Source organism: Rhinopithecus roxellana, chromosome 14, assembly GCF_007565055.1.
Source record: "Rhinopithecus roxellana isolate Shanxi Qingling chromosome 14, ASM756505v1, whole genome shotgun sequence".
NCBI lineage: Eukaryota > Metazoa > Chordata > Mammalia > Primates > Cercopithecidae > Rhinopithecus > Rhinopithecus roxellana.
Genome location: NC_044562.1, coordinates 42,587,530 through 42,594,867, shown reverse-complemented (window position 1 = coordinate 42,594,867; position 7,338 = coordinate 42,587,530).

Sequence of the window (7,338 nt, the reverse complement as noted above, 5' to 3'; positions counted from 1 at the left end):
AAGGGTGAAGTCAGAGGCTCAGTGGGAATGATCCAGTCCAAATAGGATATAATCCATTGAAACAGAAATGAAACTGTCGGTAGTCAAGTTTTATGGTTTAGAAACTAAGATGTTAATAAAAAAGTATTTGATTACCAGCTCGACAGTATCTAGGTAGCTTTGCTACATTCTGAGGCTACAAACTGCTTGCTCCAATCAACTCAGTAAAAGTAACTGCATCTCTAATATTTTTATTGTTCAACTAGATCCTCTGTGACAGCATCTAAGGGCAGCATAAAGCAAAACCTAAAAATACATGCATACCATTTAGTCTGTTTTATGAACATTTTTGTATTTGTGTGTCTGTGTGTGTGTGTGTGTGTGTGTGTGTGTTCGGTAATTTCTGGGTGAGGAGCTTAGGTAGAATAAATCAGTTTGAAAATGGCAATGTTAGCCTCACCAATGTTGGCTTTTTAAGAAGATTATGAACCATTATTTGGGAGGTTATTCTATTTTTTTTTTCCTGAAGTACAACTTCTTATTCCTGAGGAAAATATTAAACTTTCTGATAATGAACTATGTGACAGATGAGATTTACAGCAAGCTGTTCTGCAGTTCCTGCCACAGGAGAGTGCTGTTACCTGTGAACAGTCTGACAGACTACAGAAAGAACTTGGCTAAAGTCTCCCGAAGAAAGAAAGAAAGAGAAATTGGAAAATGAATTTTGAGATACTGGCTTTAACTTGTGATAATAATAGGTATTCCAAACAGAAAAGAAAACTTGGAATTTTGAGAGGTGTGGAACGGAGAGTTTAAGCATATGATACAGGCTACTTCAATATATATCATTCCTTATTCATTGATGCTGTTGTTCCCCTCTTTTCTCTACAAAGAGTTACAAGCAAGAGAAAAATCAAAGAACTGACAACCAGGGCTGAGCCACTTGGTCATATTCCACTGTGCGAGCATATGCTCCATATAATATTTATGAAGGATATTTGTAATTGGTAGGAAAATGATCTAGGGTGCTGCTATGAATTAGAAAGTGCATGTAATTAGGGATCTATTTCCCTGAGCAATTATCATTTTACAGGTAAAAGTCTGGTCTGTAATCTGAGGTCATTAACTCTTTTTTTTTTTTTTTTTTTTTTTTAGACGGAGTCTCGCTCTGTCGCCCAGGCTGGAGTGCAGTGGCCGGTTCTCAGCTCACTGCAAGCTCTGCCTCCCAGGTTCACGCCATTCTCCTGCCTCAGCCTCCGAGTAGCTGGGACTACAGGCGCCGCCACCTCGCCCGGCTAGTTTTTTGTATTTTTTAGTAGAGACGGGGTTTCACCGTGTTAGCCAGGATGGTCTCGATCTCCTGACCTCGTGATCCGCCCGTCTCGGCCTCCCAAAGTGCTGGGATTACAGGCTTGAGCCACCGCGCCCAGCCATTAACTCTTAAATACAATGCTGCTAAAGAAGTCTTCAGAGTTTTCACTCTCAAAGAGACTGTCTTGAATCCTTCAATTTAAATATGGCTTTCCTCCCATTGTGCTCTTTTTTTTCTTTCTTGTGTGTCAGATGTACTCTCTTTTTTAGAAAAGAATTATTACTCATACTATTTGCTTAACTCTCTCTTCTCCAGTTAGTTGATAAGTTTCATGAGGCTCTATATCTAGCCATCTAGCTCTGACCTCCTCTCTGAGCTTCATTTTTCTTTTCTTTTCTTTTTTTTTGAGACAGAGTTTTGTTCTTGTTGCCCAGGCTGGAATGCAATGGCGCAATCTTGGCTCACTGCAACCTCCCCCTCCCGAGTTCAACGATTCTCCTGCCTCAGCCTCCCGAGTAGCTGGGATTACAGGGGCCTGCCACCACGCCCGGCTAATTTTGTATTTTTTGTAGAGACGGAGTTTCTCCATATTGGTCAGACTGGTCTGGAACTCCCGACCTCAGGTGATCCGCCCGCCTTGGCCTCCCAAAGTGCTAGAATTACAGACGTGAGCCACCATGTCCAGCCTGAGCTTCATATTTCTACATCCAGCTGCCAACTTAACTTTTCTACTTGGATATTTAATAATCACCTCAAATTTATCATGGCCCAAACAACTCCTCACCCCAAGCAAACCTGCCTCTCCCGCAGACTCCTCGGTTGAAAACCCAGGAGCCATCACTGACTCTGCTCTGTCCTTCACACGCTATGGCCAGTCCATCAAGAAAGAAGTCCGTGTCATTCCAACCTTCAAATATGCGCGGAGTCTACCTGATTCCCATCATTTCCACTGCTACAATCCTAGTCCAACCACCATTTTATCTCTGCCATTGCCTTTGCACTTGCCTCCTTGGCAGAGGGATACTTTAAAAGGGGAATCAGTTCAGACCATTTCCCTGCTTAAAAAACTCCAGTGGCTTCCTATCACAGTAAGAGTAAATTCTAAGCCCCTTACCCGGTCTGCCAAGACCCTGTGGTATCTGACAGCCATCTGTCACTTTCTCCTTTATTCACTTCAGTGGGTCAGTTGTAATAGCCTTCTTTTAGATTCTTAGAGAAGCACAGAGCGTTTGCAAGCCTCTTCATAGAACTTTCTCCAGATCTAGTCTGTCTTATTTGCCATAGTATCTCGAGTACCAGAAAGAGCAGCTAGAATGTGGGGGACGCCAGGCCGGGTGCGGTGGCTCACCCTGTAATCCCAGCACTTTGGGAAGGTGAGATGGGTGGATCACCTGAGGTCAGGAGTTCAAGATCAGCCTGACCAATGTGGAGAAACCCTATCTCTACTAAAAATACAAAATTAGCCACACATGGTGGTGCATGCCTGTAATCCCAGCTACTTGGGAGGCTGAGGCAGGAGAATTGCTTGAACCCGGGAGGCAGAGGCTGTGGTGAGCTGAGATCATGCCATTGCACTCCAGCCTGGGCAACAAGAAGAAAACTCTGTCTTAAAAAAAAAAAAAAAAAAAAAAAAAAAAAGTATGTGGGGGACATCAGTGCTTGTTGGTTAGAGGAATGAATAAAATTAGCATTGTGGAAGTCAAATATAGTCAAAGTATTATCAAGACCAGGGCAAATCCAGATCACCTAGAAAACTGAGAAAAATGGAAGGAGATGTAGAAAACAAGGTCAGATCTATACATATATATGAGAAGATTTATACAGAAGATATGTTTTAATATGATAGGAATCCATTATATTCTAGAGATTATGTTATCATAAGAAACAATATACTAACAATTTTCATAATTCTTTAATGATAATACTAAAACATTCCTTAAGATGAGATGAGGTAATATTTAAAAGTACATTCTAAGTCCATTTGTGCCTTGATTTTTGCATAGATGACTCATAATAACAAGTATTTTGCATACAAATTTGAATGTGGGAAAAGTACAGGGACATTGCAAATAAGAAATGTAACTATTCAGCTAACCTTTGAATGAGTGCTGCTGTAAATGGTGAGCGCATACGAGACCACTTTCCAAATCAAGCCCCAAGTCAAATATCTTTTTAAATGAAATTGAACATATACAAAATACTAGTTTCAATGTTGGACAACAAAATTATATAATTAGTCTTCCACCTTAGGCTATCTCTTTGTCAATAGCATAATTTTCTACTCTTTCATCAAGGGCTGACAGTTGACTTATTCCACGGTTAAAGAAGGCCTGTTACCAAATGAGCAAGCCTATTTATTGTAGAATTTAATTCAGCTTTCTTGCTTGTCCGTTAAAAAACACATACAGAAAACTTTTATAAGGAAACCTTTTAGCTTTTCTTCCCTAAGGATTGCTATTAAAAAGCACACCAAAGCAAGGAAGATTTGAGCTATTTTAAAATATGTAACCCATAGTAATGAATTAATTACCATGTAATACTTAAAGCTTTGATTATTCGTACATGAGAGCTTCCATTATTAATGATTGCTTATGAAATTAATCTTTCTAATTTCCATTATGATTCAAATTAACTTGATTAGTTGGTCTCATGATTCACATTTCTATCAACCTTTACTTTTAATTTCTGAAGCACTGAAATGACACAAAATGTCTTTGGGGGGAAAAGCACTTAAAATTAAGATTTTACTTTGATGTAGTAAGTAAATGAATTAGATGAATAGCAATTGAACTTTGCTTTCATTCACACACTGTCCTCTGGTGTTTAAATGTCTACATTGCATGTTAAAATGAGAACCCCAGATCAAATGCAAAAAGTTAATAGCTTCTTGCACTTGGGAAGGTCCCTTTAACTTTATGTTTGGTCTAATAATTATCTGCCCTATCAAGATTGTGAGTGGATAAAAAATTCAAATGACTTGATAAAAATCAGTGCTTTTTAACAACACAAACTGCAGGTTTATAGAACACATATTTATGCTGACAGGATAGAGACTATGTTTTTAAAAGTGCACTTGGAGATTTATTTTAAAGTGGAATCATTCGGTACTGAAAAGTTCGCTTCATTTCCCCCCTACATGTTCTTACTTAAGACTCTTCACTAGAGGTTTTGACGAAAGAGAATTTAGTGATGGTCTAGTGTAGCCATCAGGAGCAATTAGGCCCTGAATCAGGGCTTTGGCTCATTCTGGAATTCTGTAATCCTAGCAAACATTCCCCAATTGCTTCAACTTGATTGTTTCTTCCAACACTTTCTCTCTCTTGATTTAAAATGAAACCAGAGTTAAAATTTTCTTAATGTTTTTTGTTTCAATTTAGTTTGCAATTTATATATATGTGTGTGTGTATATATATACACACACACATATATACACATACATATACATATATATACACATATATACACATATACATATACATATACACACACATACACATATACCTTACATGTCTCATTTTAAATCTTTTGGATTGGCTGGAGTCTAGACTTGTCGATTTCATTGTTTTTTAATTTTTTTAGTGGTTTTTTGCCCCATTGTCTTCTAAGTGATGACTGTAATCATGCTGTCTTTTCAAATGTCACGAATGTAATTTTATTTGTTTAGTACAGTTGACTGAGGAAGCCTGGTGACGTCCATGACTAGGGTTTGGAAAATGATAAAAGTTAGCCTCAGGGAATTTATCATTTTATGACAATATGTTCACTAAAGGAAAGTCATTCCAAGTAATTAGCATGATGCCATCAGGGAAAAGCTACTTTTTGAGAGCAATGATTTTTTTTTGCAGGTAAGTGTATTTATCTGAAGCTGGAAGAACACTTTCAGACATAATGGGAGCATTCCGTCATGAAGAGTGAGGGTAGCCTAAATGACCTTGTAAGTGATTTTTGACACGAGGAGTCTGTGACCCAGAATAGGCTTTTATAAATTTCCCACCGCAGGGCACTGATGAATGACACCCAGCAAAACCTGAACATGTGATCTCCAAAACATGGGAAATTTACTCTTGGAGTGATTTATGCCCAGGAAAATTAGGACTAGCAATCATTTGATGCTGGTTCTTGGAGGACCTTAAAGGATTTAAACATTGAAAAAGGAATGCATCATACAGGTCACTGCCTTGATATATTACAGCCCTGCAAATTACATTGGGATGTTCTGTTTTCGAAGGTTCATGAGGGCAGAGGGCATCCCTGGCTTTGCCCACTATCAAATTCACTGCACCTAGCAAAATGTCTGGCATGTAATAAGCATTCAATAAATATTTGTTGGGGGACTGGATAGTGAAATTTGGCATGATAAACCAAAACTATTCAAATTGTAATATTTTAAACTTTCCACTATTGATTATCTATCTTTTGTCTGTCCATCCGTCCATCCATCCATCCATCCATCCATCCATCCATCCATCCATCCATCCTTATATCTAGAAAAAAGACTACTTTGAAATTTGTGAGAACTAATATGAATGGCTTCATTTTTTATAAAGAAAGAACTTACACTGGCCGGGCGCAGTGGCTCACGCCTGTAATTCCAGCTCTTTGGGAGGCCGAGGCGGGCAGATAGCTTGAGCTCAGAAGTTTGAGACCAACCTTGCCAGCAGGGTGAAACCTTGACTCTACTAAAAATACAAAAATTAGCTGGGTGTAGTATCTTAAGCCTATAATTTCAGCTACTTAGGAGGCTGAGGCAGGAGAATCGTTTGAACCCAGGAGGCAGCGGTTGCAGTGAGCTGAGATCGTTCCACTGCACTCCAGCGTGGGTGACAGAGTGAGACTCCATCTCAAACAAACAAACAAACAACTTACTAAAGTCTTTAGCTAAAGACTCAACAAAGAAGTGTAAGAAGGATGCCTGCTGCCTGACTGGCATGGATGAAGTCACTGTGGTTTGAGGTCTGGCACTCAGCTTGACAGATTCAGATCCTGGATTTTGTGGCTCAACTGCTGATGTTACTATTACCTCAAAAATTTGCTCTTCTGCTATTACTACCAATAATAGGTTTTTGCTTGTTTTTTTTTTTTTTTTTTTTTTTTTTTTTGAGACAGGGTCTCGCTCTGCCACCCAGACTAGAGGGCAGCGGTGTGATTGTAGCTCACTGTAACCTTGAATTCCTGGGCTCAAGTGATCCTCCTACCTCAGCCTCCTGAATAGCTAGGACTACAGGTGCATGCTACCATGCCTGACTAATTTTTAAAAAACTATTTGTAGAGATGGGGTCTCACTATGGTTACCCAGACTGGTCATGAACTCCTGGCCTCAAGTGATTCTCCTGCCTTGGCCTCCCAAAATGCTGGGACTACAGATGTGAACCACAATGCCCACCTAATAGGTACCATTTATTAGTGGTTTAATAATCTGCCAGGCTCAGTGTCTTAAATCTATTACCTTATTTTATCCTCACAACAACTAACTTCCTGTGATCAATTTTATCATTGCTCTCCTTTTTTTATTTTTATTTTTGAGATGGAGTTTCACTCTTGTTGCCCAGGCTGGAGTGCAATGGCGTGATCTTGGCTCACTGCAACCTCCGCCTTTATTCAGGTTCAAGCAATTCTCCTGCCTCAGCCTCCCAAGTAGCTGGGATTACAGGCATGTTCTACCACACCTGGCTAATTTTGTATTTTTAGTACAGATGGGGTTTCCCCATGTTGGTCAGGCTGGTCTCAAACTCCCGACCTCAAGTGATCCGCCCACCTTGGCCTCCCAAAGTGCTGGGATTACAGGCATGAGCCACCACTCCCGACCATCATTGCTCTCATTTTTATAGAAGAAGAAACTGAAGTTCAGAATGGTTAAATAATTAGTTTTAAATTACACAGCTATACTGAAATAAAAACAAGAATGCCAATCTTATAATAAAAAGAATAGAATTTAGGTATTACAATAAAGACATTTTAAGAAATACTTTCAATATAGTAAGAGAAAAAGAAATACCAATTCAAAGTTACAAAAATTGTAGTTTAGCTTAAATATCCAGTCTTCTCAG